This window comes from Rousettus aegyptiacus, unplaced genomic scaffold, assembly GCF_014176215.1.
Source record: "Rousettus aegyptiacus isolate mRouAeg1 unplaced genomic scaffold, mRouAeg1.p scaffold_m13_p_2, whole genome shotgun sequence".
NCBI classification, from domain to species: Eukaryota; Metazoa; Chordata; class Mammalia; order Chiroptera; family Pteropodidae; genus Rousettus; species Rousettus aegyptiacus.
The window spans coordinates 87,106,480-87,119,698 of NW_023416295.1; the positions used below are offsets into that span (position 1 = coordinate 87,106,480).

At 35.0% G+C, this 13,219-nt stretch overlaps 1 protein-coding gene across 3 annotated transcripts in view; it reads right to left on the reverse strand.

Moving 5' to 3' along the window:
- CNTNAP5 (contactin associated protein family member 5) overlaps positions 1-13,219 on the reverse strand; it is a 723,905-nt gene that overhangs the window by 277,409 nt on the left and 433,277 nt on the right. The gene's annotated exons all lie outside the window — the stretch shown is intronic.

The following is a 13,219-nucleotide window of genomic DNA, read 5'->3' on the forward strand; positions in this document are numbered from 1 at the left end:
GGTTATACCTCAAGAGGTGGGTCCACTTAGTACTGCTGGGCAATAAAAGGCTCAGAGCCAATTTAGACAATTAAGTTAACCATTTCAAAATTGAGACAAAATCTCATTGACTTAAAGTTAATATGAAGTGGTCGGAGTCTGTAAGATTTTTTCATTTTTCAGAGAATAAAGCATCATTTTAGAATATTATAATTTTAAATTTTGAAAAGGTTTTACATTTCTAAAGGAAAAGGAAAAAGTGTAGATAATTGAGGTCATTGTCCTCATGTTTCCCTTTTGGAGAATGGCCAGAAATCTATTTTAAACTATTATTTAAAAGGCAACATGAAATTTTAAAAGTTGGTAGCTACTCATTTAACATTCAAGGAAATTTTATCATTTTTAAAAATGCCATGCCACACTTAAAATTAAACCTTTAGTGAAAACAGTCTAGCTATTATGAAAAATATTTTTACCATACACTTTAAAAAACCTCTGAAAAATTTGTATAAATTGACCTGGGAATCACATCTAGATGGCTCTATCTTAATCTATTTCAAAATATAGAAAGCATACAAGCTTATTATAATTATGTAAAATTATGTTATGATAAATAAAGGTATTAAGATTAGAGCATTTCTTAGGAAAGTTATAGTACATCAAGTTAATGTGGTATCACAAAACTACTACATAAGATGTTAACAAATAAGATTACAATGGACCAGGACTGGATTAAGTGAAAATTCAAGATGTAAAGCATCACCATAACAAAATAAAACAAATACTTTATATTGCAAAAATAATAGGAAAAAGAAATGTTAAGTGTCCCTTGGTCTAATGGGAGTAAGGGCACTGCTCATTTTTCCTAAGCAGAGATCACAACCTTCAGTGTCACATACACCTGAATTTGAATCCCAGTTCAGCTATTTTCTATATGTAATTCTCTCCATCTCTTACATACACAATTTAAAAATTTCAGCACTGCAGGCCCTGTTGCTACTAAGAGATAAGCTAGCATGCACTCAATATTTGTAATGAATAAAATTAAGAGTAAAAGCAATGATAAATACTGAAATTCTTGAAAACAATCTTTATAAGAAAATCCATGAATTTAAAAGAGAAAGGGTTTAAACAATCAAGTTACAGAAATGGTATAATACAATAAAAGCATTCATCTGGAGCCGCTGAGAATGTGAGGCAAGCAAAAATAAGATGATTTATGTTAAATGTCCTATATAGGTAGGAAACCCTCCAGCAATGATTGTTTCAAAGCCCAGAACTAATATTCCTGCATATGTTCAGACATAGTATTAGAAATTTTCTGCTCAGCACAGCAAACATTCAATTGTGCTGATAGGGCTTATGTTTCAGAAGAGCTTATTGGTAACTCCTTGATAATCAACTTAGCTTAAAGAACAGTAAAAACAATAGCACCCAATAATTTTGCTATGGAACATGTTCATGAAAATCAATCAATAAATAGACAAGAAAGCAGTCCCTTCCCTACTCAAATTCTACCCTTCTTGGTTTTTACTCCCAGCTTCTGGTCTTGTTGGAAAGGAAAAGAAACAAGCTTGTCACTCAGATGAACCACAGTACCTGCCCACCTGTTCCCCCACTCCCACCCCCTTCACTCCGCACTAACCTTGTGCTGTGTGGAGTTACGTAAACTTGAAGCATCAGTAGCCTTATCTACAAAATTCAAGCATTAGCTTCTGGGTGTGCCCAGAGAGCCTGAGAGGGAACTTGCGACTGCCTACCAGGCCCACACCATTTTTTCTTTGTCAGCTCACACCTCCCTGCTTGTGAATATTGCTTCTCTTGAGGTTTACTTTTCTCCAAATTTTCCTCTCTGAAACTAAATTTTTATATGACCCCTCTATACCCTGTCCCACTCCATCCGTTCCCCTCCCCCCATATACAGATTTCATGACCTATGAATAATGGTGTAATTGCCTCCTGACCTCACCCCACTCCAAAAAAAAAAAAAAAAGTTAATTGCTTTAAAAACAGAAATCTGAGCAAAGACAGGTTATTAGGTATTTAGCCTACTATTCCTTTGGTTTTGGCACCAAGAACATTCTGATCGGCCTCTCTTTGGTGGCTGAAACTATAAAATAGAAAACTCAGAAGTTCTCAGTGGCAATATTTTCAGCCATGAGAAAAACACATGTCTGCAATGAAAGAGAGAGAGGGAGAAAAAAAATGCTAAGGTGCAGTATGCAGCAGAAAAGAGAGATGAAGAGGATCCTGACAATATTTTGTGGCTTGTTCCTGTTGTTCTCAAGACTTTATTGCACTCCTAAACTCCCTGAAGGCTGGCTGTTTTAATCTATATTAGATTCTGTGAGATACCACAAAACCTTTTTAGGAGAAACCCCATTTCGTCCAGGCTAGTTCTATTTGGAATTCCATTCCTTTGAATTAACAGAATCTAAACATTTTGTAAATCAGCACGCAAATACACCTTCCCCTCCCCCCGACATACACATTTTCCTTATAATCTACAATTTAAAATATTTTAAAGCTCATGATTGCCAAATTCAGTTGGATATGTAGGGGGAGGAATCTTGGGGAAGTATAAGAAATACTGGTACACTTTGAACATGCCTTTACTAAGCCTCACACAAACCTTTGTGTTGTATTATAAATAAACACAATTTAACAGGGAAAATGTAGGCTACAAATTCATTTATTTTTGGCCACTCTAAACAACCTGTGATGTATTATGATAGGGAAAATAAACACCTGGATAAGAGAAACTAATATTTCTAAAATGAGAAAAAAAAAATGAATGCATGCTTATTGGGTTGCCTTAGAATCTTGGTTCATTTTGTTCAAAACACATTGTGATTAGACGAACTCATGTGTAGACACTTATCTGTAGACAAAATAGAAGACGCGTAACCCTAATTTGTTTATTTTAAAAGAGCAGGCTCATGAATATAATTTCCATATTCTTTAAGCAGCTCATTTTAACTAGCATTTTTTTCCCCCTACACTTGGCATAAACTGAGTACTTAAGACATGAACGTAGGAAAAGAACAGTGTACAGTTACCAATGTGAAAACTGTGTAAGGGCAGTCACACTCTTAGGTGGAGAGTGCTTAATTCATATTGCTAGGAGAGAGTCACTCTGAGCATCTATCTTCTAAAATCCTAAAGATATTTCACATGCAACCAGATGTGAATGAGTATGCCATCTTTTGGGGTACAAAATTTAACAAAGAAAGCTTTCGGCCTGAATACAACTGTTTTCTTCATGTTCTCCAGAAGCACAAGCAAGCTAGTAAAGTATGTGTGCCAGCAAAGACTTAAAGGGAAGGGCAGACACATTGGAAGCTCTGTGCCTCTTTGTAAAAGCAGAGTGTGCCTGTTCTGAAGGGAGATGAAAGAAGAGTTGAAGCAAAAGCATTAAGAGGTAGGACTTGAAGGGAAAAAAAAAAAAAAAACAATATAATGAGGACAGAAGTTCTATATGAATTTTATATTCAAATTTATAATTTCCCCAAAATCAAAATTTTTCCAAAAGAGAAGGACCATTGCTAGTTGGGACCATGTCCAATCCAGGTAAAAGAAGAAGTGGGAAGAAGAGTTGTCCACAGTGGTTCATGGACCTCATTAGTGCTCATGGTCCAGTCTGTAGAGGTACGTGGCTCTGGCTTCACTGTTGCATTTTGTGGTGTGCTGGGTTATTCACATGAAGATACGAAGGAACAAAATGTTTTTCTTTAAAGGCTGATACCAAGCAGGGTTGATAACAAAAGAAACTTCAAAGAAGGACAACATTTGTATAAGATTTTGGGAGATTGAGCCACTCTGAAGACTAGAGGCAAAAATTTCTAAGAATTAAACCAGAGTCCAGTTTTCACCATCCTGGCAAGCACAATTTCTCAGTTTCCCTTGAGAAAGCTCAGAGTGGTTATTTATCTAAGTTAGCTCTAACTGAGGCCAAGTACAAATTTATAGCTGGAGTGGGTGAGGCCTGGGAAAAGCAGTGGGATTCAAGATACTTCTGGAAAATGCAATCTGTCAGTTTGTTTATAATTTAGAAAGTTTCAAAGAAGAAATATTAAATTTTGGCTTTTCTTAAACAAAAATCAGATTACTGAGCAATAGTCACAGCAAATTTCATGACTTTATATGCCTAAGTTTATATTTTGAGTTCAGTCTTCTCTCCTAATTTCCAGACTCATAAATTTAGCTGCTTGCTTCATAGCTTCACTTGAGTGTCTAACAGATATTTCAAAACTTGGATTTCCAAACCTGAATTTCTGACCTCCTACCTTCTTTAGCCATATTCTTCAGTATCAGATGATAGCAACACCATACTTAACAGTTTTATATTTATCTAGATTCTAAAACTTAAAGGACCTTTCTTTCCCTCACAGCCTGAACCTACCCTTGGGCACATTCCCCTGGCTCTGCCTTCAGAATCTCTCCTGCACCTGACCACTTCTCATCATCTCTGCTGCTACCACTCTAATCTGGGCCACCAGCATCTTCTGCCTAAATAACAATAATTATGAGCTAACTGGTCTTCCAGCTTTCACCCTTGATCTCTTCAATCAATTCCCAGTGCAAGAGTAAGACAGATTCTTTTAACACTTAAGGTAGGTCACACTGAAATCCTCCAAAGGCTTTCTGCTTAATTCCGGGTAAAAGCAACATCTTTAAAATGACCTGCCAGTTCCTGTTGATCAGTAACCCACATCAAATCTCTAAACTCACCCTACTCTTCTCTCTTTTCTTCATCTGCTCTAGCTACATTGACATCCTCAATATCCCTAGCGACTACTAGGCATGCTCCTTTGTCAGGGTCTTTGCGCTGAAGTGTCCAGAATGCCCTTCCCCAGATGTCCACATAACCCATTTCTTACCTTCTCCTTGTATCTGCTCACATGGCATCTTCTCAAGGAGGCCTGTCACCAGCATGCTATTTAAAATGGAAATACCCTCATTCTGTACCTATAGTCCCCTTTCCAAGCTCCTCCTTTTTGTCCTACTACTTACTATCTTCTAACATGTGTACTCTGCTTATATATTAAGTCAATTTGTTTCTTGTCTCCCTGCAAAATAATGCAAGTTCCATAAGGACATCGGTTGTTGTCCCTTTTGTTCATGGAATACCAAGATACTAAACAGAAACACTCAGTAAATGGTAGTTCAGTGAATGAATGAATGAATGAATGAATGAATGAATATTTCTGGGGTGAAACTGCCCACTGAAGCTGCCCTTTTTCAGCTAATCCTCTTCAGTTAACCACAATCTATCTGGCCTTCACTTGTTTACTGCTGCCACCGAGCAGCATGATAAGAGCTGAGCAGGGAAGAGTGGTAGACCAAAGAGTCCCATCTGTTTGTAAATTGTTGAAGAAAGAGTGAGACAAGTAAAAAAAAACCCTCTGTGCGGCCATAAGCTAGGAGTAATTTAGAGAGATGGAAAACTCAAGTGAGGAGGTGAAGCAAGATGAACACTGTGAATAGAATTCTCTTTAGCATCTGTAAGGATACAAGGAAATGATAAAATTCCTTTTGAGATTACTTGTGGCTATCAGGGCTGTATTGCTGGTCACTAACAGTTTTATTTTCTAAGGCCTTGAGAGATTATTGTCTACAAATTGGTCAGAAGCAGAATGCTTTTTGAATTATGCAACTTAGAGTTCCTTTGAGGAAATGTCTAACATTCCAGATAAGTCTATGTACAATATTTGATAGACTTCAGTGTGATAAAAATACTGTTCAGGAAATTCAAATTATACATCTAGGTCATATTGATTCTTGTTACCTTTAATAGATATTCAAATATGTAATGGCCATAAACCAGCCTTGTGACTATCCTAACAATGTTTAACTAATCATTCTTTTTGTGGCTAGTCTCTAATAAAATATCTCCACCTTGAGGAAATCTAGATTTGGCTTTCTTGAAGGTTTTCCTCTTGCCAGCAAGCATGAAATGAATCTTTGACATATGCTCACATTCACATCTGAGATGGTACTTTAAAGGTATAATTTTTCTTATCCTTTAGATTAAGAATGTAAGACAGGGTAAATAACTTGTTCAAGTATGAAGTGACAACGCCAGAAACATGACCTGTGCTACCTGTCACTGAAGCCTGTATTCTCAAGAACTGTGTAGTCCCTCCTCTACCACATGTCAGATGGTCCATGTCCTTAAATGTGAACTCTAAAGGTGTATCCTAGGGCATTACTTCCACAAATGATGGGAGGGAAGAGAGCTTTATATAGTTGCCCATTTATTCCATAAATTTGTTAGCAAACTTGGAGCTATAAATTTAGAATTCTTAAAGATATTTTTGGTTGGAATAGAGGTCTTAATGACAATGACAAATGGGTTAATCTGGAATAAATAAACCCACAATGAAGAATAATATATAATATATATAATAAATATATAATATATAATTCATTCTATAGATTCTCTGGTGGTGAAGGGTGAGAAAAGGAGGTTTAGATTCTATTTCCAATACCTCTTTACTAGTAATTCATTAAACCCTTAAAATAAGTAACTAAGAAGATAGTCCCTTTGTTTTTATTTTACCTTTTTAGATAACAAAAACTTTTTCCATATTTCCAAGCTTAAGTTAATGTAATTGCTTCCAGATTCTTCCTCCTTTTTGTAGAAGGGTCTTACAAGTTATTATTGTAAGCCAGACAAAGCCATTTAACCTATTTAAAATAAACTTAAGAAATGCATAATCTGACAAATATAGAAAAATGGAGAACCCCATCAAGATTTGCTAAGAAAAATAGGAAATACATTCAGGATTCATTTGGTCTTTGAATGCATGGACATTATGAAGCCCTTTACTGAGCACCTATATATATATATAGGGGCCAGGGTGCACAAGCTACACCAAAATGGACTGTACATGTATCTTCACCACTTAGCACAGTAAGTGTCATCTTTAGGCATAATATTTTGAATCCCAGAATTCTCTGAATTCAGTATCAAAAGTTCAAGATAATCAAAATCTTAATAGTAATATTTTTGAGTAAAGAAATATGGAAATAAAAAATAAAAATGATCCTAAAGCTCATCTCAAAAAGAAACATCTTTGTGGTATAATTTGTACCTTTCTGGGAAGAAATTAGCATTCTTGACTGAAATAAGATTTAAGGATATTTATAATGGATTTTAATAGAATTAAAACAATGTCAGTTTATTGTCAACCTTGAGAGGAAACTTACTTAGGACATTAAATAGTCTTGCATCAAGTCAAGAAGTTTAATAATAGTAATTGCTTTTTTATCTATTTAATCTAACAAGAAATCTCGATTTTGTCTTTCTTCTTTAAAAAATGGCGTATTACTCAGCAATAAAAAAAAAATCTTGCCATTTGCAATGACACGGTTAGACCTAGAGGGTATTATGCTAAGTGAAAGAAGTCAGACAGAGAAAGACAAATACCATATAATTTTAAGACAATAACCAAAATAAAAAAAAATTTTAAAATGAAACAGAAACAGACTCTTAGATACAGAGAATAAACTGATAGTCACCAGAAGGAAAGGAGGTTAGAGACACTTAGTGAAAAAGGTGAAGGGAAAGAACAGATACAAACTTCAAGTTATAAAATAAGTCATGGGGACATAATATACAGCACAGGAAATGCAGTCAATTATATCATAACTTTATACAGTGACAAATGGTTATCAGACTTACCATGGTGATCACATTGTAAGGTATATGAATATCGAATCACTATATTGTACATCTGAAACTAACATAATATTGTATGTCAACTATACTTTTAAAAAGTTAAAAGACATCTGCCAAGAATGGATCTTTGAATTGTCCTGAGATAGGTCATTCCTCTTGTAGCAAGATTGCAATAAAACTTGGAAAAAATTTTCAATAGCTCTTTGGTATTTGTTATTTTTAAGAGAATTTGACATATTTGATTATAAGCCTTGTAAATTGCAATTTAAAAAGTGTAAAAAACTAATTTAGACCTTAAAAATCCTCCATAGTAGAATGTTGGAGATTAAGTTCACTAAAGTTCAATAATTCATTTTCTGAATATTTAAATTTTATACATTTTTGTCATTCTGTTTTTTAAATTTATTTATTTGTTTGTTTGTTTGATAGTGACATTGGTTAATGAAATCCAATGTTTCGGCTGTACCCTTTAACAGTAAGGCATATATATATTTACCTTGTGTGTTCACTTCCCATAGTTAGATTTCTTTCTGTCACCACATATTTGACCCCTTTTACCCCATCTACCTTTCCCTTCCCCAATCTCCTCACCCTCTAGTAACCAGTAGTCTATTGTCTATGTTTTTTAATGCAATAAACTAATTGCTTGGAAAGTAAATAAAACATATTATAAACATAGTTTAAAATATTTGAAAGCATTTAAAAAACTAAATCCATAAATGGGATTAAGAATTACTCAAGGTCCTTTATTTGCTAGACTTATAAATAGAATACAATTTTATAAGCTGAATTAAAATAAAAGAAAAACTTTAGAAGAAATGGGATTTTGAATTTGTAATTAAAATAAAAATAATATCACTCTTTGAAACTAAAAATAAACCTATAAAGTCTTACGTGCATACAAAGTTCATCCTTTGTGGGTGCTGCAACGTTTCATCAACACCTGTTTTGGTTTATGATTCAGATCTTAAGTCCAACCTTCACTTCCAACTTTCCAGAGGAGCACTGTGCTTTTCTGTCAGGCTCTGCACAAGCCCTATGACCTTCACTCTGGGTGCAACTTCCATTTATTGAGCCTAAAGCATTGACTTCTGCCACTAGTTCCCTTGCTTCTATGTGTCTCTTTGTCATCTTAGTGGGTACATTTTGGTGAAAATAACAGCAAAATTATCTGTCAGCAAAATTATCTTTCAAAATGCTCTAAACTCTCCTAAACAGTATTTAGGTAAATTTGTTTTTTCAGATATAGCTAACTTGGATTTTATTTTATTTTTCTTAATTTACAAGTATTAGGGAAAATGTGTTATCTATACTTATTTGCATTTTTTATATTGGATAGTTGTTCTTTTTATAATGTTTTCGGAGGATTTCTTCTTTTTTTTGCCCATTGCTCCAATGGCCTTTGCCAGCTTTCCTGTCATGCTCCTTGCTGTTCACGCTACGTATGAGGGCCATTGCTGTTGACATAGTGGCATTTCCAAAACTTAAATTATGTATCTCCTTTGGCCCAGAATTTCTACTTCTTGGAATAATGCCCCAGAAATACTTTCTTATATATACAAAGGTAAAAAAAAATTATTATTACTATTATTATTAACACTTTAAAAAGTTAAAACATTGTCCATCATTTAGGAATAGTTAATAAATTATGGTACATTCATAACACTGAATGTTATGAAGCAGTTAAAATAAATACGTACATCAGTATATAAGGATATTGGAAAGTTCTCCATGTATAATGTACTATGGAGGCCAAAAGCACATTAAGGAATAACATGTGTAGTTTCTGCTGCTATTGTTCTTATTGTTACACAGAGAGAATAAGGTCCCAAAGAAAGAGAGACCAAACTTGTAATCTGTTAATAGTGGTTAACTGTGAAAATAAAAGTACCATCTCATTCTTTATATATTTCTGTGTTGGTCTTGGTTTTATCAAGAAACTAGAAGATAATATGCATATCAGCTTATATTCACATTTATATTCATATTTTATTTTGCAATTAAACAACAACAAAGAGAAACTCAGTCTACTTAGGAAATGGTCTTTAAGCAGAGATAGTCATGCCACCCCAAGACATATTCTCAGCCCCATGGATGAGACAAGCTTTATAAGAGAAGTAGTCCAGAAGAATGAGTCTTGTTTTATGCATAAAGCTACTGAGGCTTAGTTAGTTCCCAGGTCACCAGCAGAGTAGGTCTAACTGACCACCTCCTACATACCTCATTAAACTCTGGAAATAAAATTCAATGTATGGCACCTCTGCTCCTTTGGAACTCAGCCCATCTGGAAATACAATCCTAATAATTACCACTCATTATGGCCCTCTATCGATCCATGAAAATTTTAAGTCACTTGTAAGAATTAAAAGGAAATGTCTTTTGTCTAAGATAAAAGCACCAAAGTTAACTGAGCGTTTCTGAGTGTTTTTCTATTGCAGTTATTTAGACGTATGCGCTATTTAGACACATATACACACCCCCCAAAAAATCCCCACTTGAATCTAGCTAGAGGGAGTTATCTGTTAAAAGTTAAATCAGTCTCATAAAATAAAATACTCAATGTATTTTATAAAAAAAAATCTATAGAAGTTTTTTTCCCTCACTATTAAATTTCTGTCATTTTCCATAACAGATTGAAATAAATAGGACTATTTATTGATAGGCCTTTGAAATTCCCAAATGTTCAGATAAACAGTTATCTATAAATGAGTCTAAATGTATTTATGCTCCAAATTTCAATTATACTTCCCCTTTAAAAGTGACTTCTTTTTCTAAGAATCTTTATCCCTTCTTTATACAGTTGAAAGTCAGTTTCAATTCCTATATGCATTCCTTAGAGACAAAGAACAAAACATTTTAACAGTCCTCAAAATGCAAGCTGACTAATGTAAGCCTTTTAATGAAGCTCATACATTAAAAATCAGCTAGGTTGTGTTCCTTTGTCTGTTTACTTTAATTAGCAGCCAACTGCATTGATCTTGTTTTGGTCAGATAGCTTTTCTGAAAGCTTTGGAACCTATTTCTATGCTTCTCCATTCTAACAATTACCATAATCCCATTTTACCCCCACAGTTAGATTTTCATTATAATTGAATTTTGTTGTAATTACAGCAGATGTAAACACTAAGGAATTAAGTGAATAAAAAGAAAAGTGTTAGAAGTCAGTTCCTAAATTTTCCGGGGTCTAGTTCACAGCAGGGAGTCAATTGTCAATTGTTGCTGAAAAAATCCCTAGATGATGGACAAAGTAATGATGGTCAGGTAAGTTTGCAGTGCACAACAGTGATCCCAGTAGAACTGCTGGGATTCAAGATAGAGCCAGCACCCACAGTGTACGCTCCTTCCTGCATTAGCTTTGGTGGCCAATGAACAGGAAAGTGGAATAGTGTTCTCTCCATAGTTCTATAAATCTAAAGATTACGATCGGGAGATGCTCAGAGCTCAGCTTTGTTTATTCTAATATTGTTAATATGAGAAGCTACTTGAGTTCATAAATCTAATAGCAAGTCATTACTACCTGGTTACTTATAAAACAATAATACATACCACCTGTTTCCGAATAATAAAGTAATGGTTTAAAAAAAAATTATAGGGGTAGAGAACGCTCTATCATTCTGGCTAAATAAGATAGAATCAAATTTCTCCAACCAACCCATTTGTCTCAGTGGCCTAGAAGTGCTTCATCAGAATAGGAACACTGTGTACTTGAAAGGCTTTAGATTTTGTGAGAAGGAAATCTGGTCTGGTTTTTCTACTTTGTACCAGTTAGGTAAAAGATTTTATGTGCCTTGCAGTGGAATGGTTTTGTTTAGCACTATATAATTGTTATGTTGAGGCTAATTAGAAAATACAGACAGTAGAGCACTCCGGATTATCCAAATGGTCTTACTCTGAAATTTTAGGATAACATTCAGATCTCACTGTAAAAGAGAACAATCCTATTGTCTGATTCAGTGCTTCTCAAATTTTGGTTAAAATGTAGATTCCCATACAGTAGGTGTGGGGTGGAGCCTGAGCTTCTGGATTTATAAACTCCCAGGGATGCCAGTGCTTCAGGTGATCACACAGCAGCAAACAGCACACTATAGTGAACACCCTGCTGAGATGGTTTAGGGAGGTTGCAAATTGTGGGCCTTTTTTTTTTTCTATCTCTTTCTGCAAATATTTCTAATTGCTTTTTATATTTTAAATTAAAACGTTATAGTGTTCCATTGTGTTCTGTACCCTATTTTAATGGGCTGCACTAGCAATATGCAAGTTTTGTGCTCCAGGTTAACCCTGGAGACAGTGATGTAAATTGTCTTCTGCTTTCCCAGTGTATGCATAGGAATAAGAAAGCACTCGCATGATTGATGGAGAAAGGTGTCACACAGCATCAGCCAGGTGTCATCGGTCTGCTCAGGCCCCTGAAGGCAGAGCGGTTAAGAGGAGGGCTCTGCTACACTTAAACCCACTTAAATCTACTTAAACCCAGGCAAGCTCAGGAACATCTGCTTGCCATATGCTCTCCCTCTGCATGATAACGAAGCAAGAACAGGTGAATGTGTGAATATGACATCAAAATAATACTGTATTATAGAAAGCGATAGACTGATTATGCATTTATCCCGCTTTCTTATTTATAAGGAGTGTACATAGTTCTCAAAATTGAAATTTAAAAAGTACACCTACATTTAATGCTTCTGGATAAATCTTATTAAAAATACTTGCTATTACAAGACGAAATATTCAAAACTTTCACCAGTTGGTAACCACTTATCTGTGTGAATCAGAGTTTTTTAAATATTTAACAACCAAAACAAATAGCCACATAAAATTGATGCTGAGGCTATGGTATGTCTGCAATCTGTGACCTCTGGGTCAATGTACTTCATTGTTTTCATAGACCAGGTTTAGAAATATTTAACTCGATCTTCAAATATTGCTTGTGTCTGTTAGTGATAGTCCTACAATTTTATTTGGCAGAAAAAAAATATACTTCATTGCAAAAAATCAAAAACAAAACCACCACCACCACCACCAACAAAAACTACTCATATACTACAAACCAAGAAGGATACAAGTTGTACAAGTTGTGATTGAGTCCATCAATCTCCTTTCAGGTTTTATTATCCAGATTCCTTCAAGGTTTTATTTTCCAGTGGATTCTAGTACTGTCCAGTCTGTCTCTGGCTGATGTGGTCACTGCATGGCCTCTAGAACCCACAAATAGTGTGAACAGACGTGACACCAGCAGGGTCTGGATTACTCAGGATGCCAATCAGTTTGGGCCGGTTTGTAAGGTTCTTTTATTTTCACTTTAAAAGTCATGCCATGAAATTGGCTTGAGAACAAAAAAATTAGGGATTGCATCTGAGGCTCTCATTTCTGAGCGTAGAGACACTACCGTGATGGAGTGAGGATTGGTTTGGTACTGTCCCATTAAGTCCCAGTTGAGGTACAGGGTGGGCTCCTTCACAGAGTGATAGGGTGCATTTAAAGAACCTAGACTTCAGATTACAACGATCTAACATCAAATCCCATTTTTGTCACTTTCTAGCTTTTATTACATTTGAA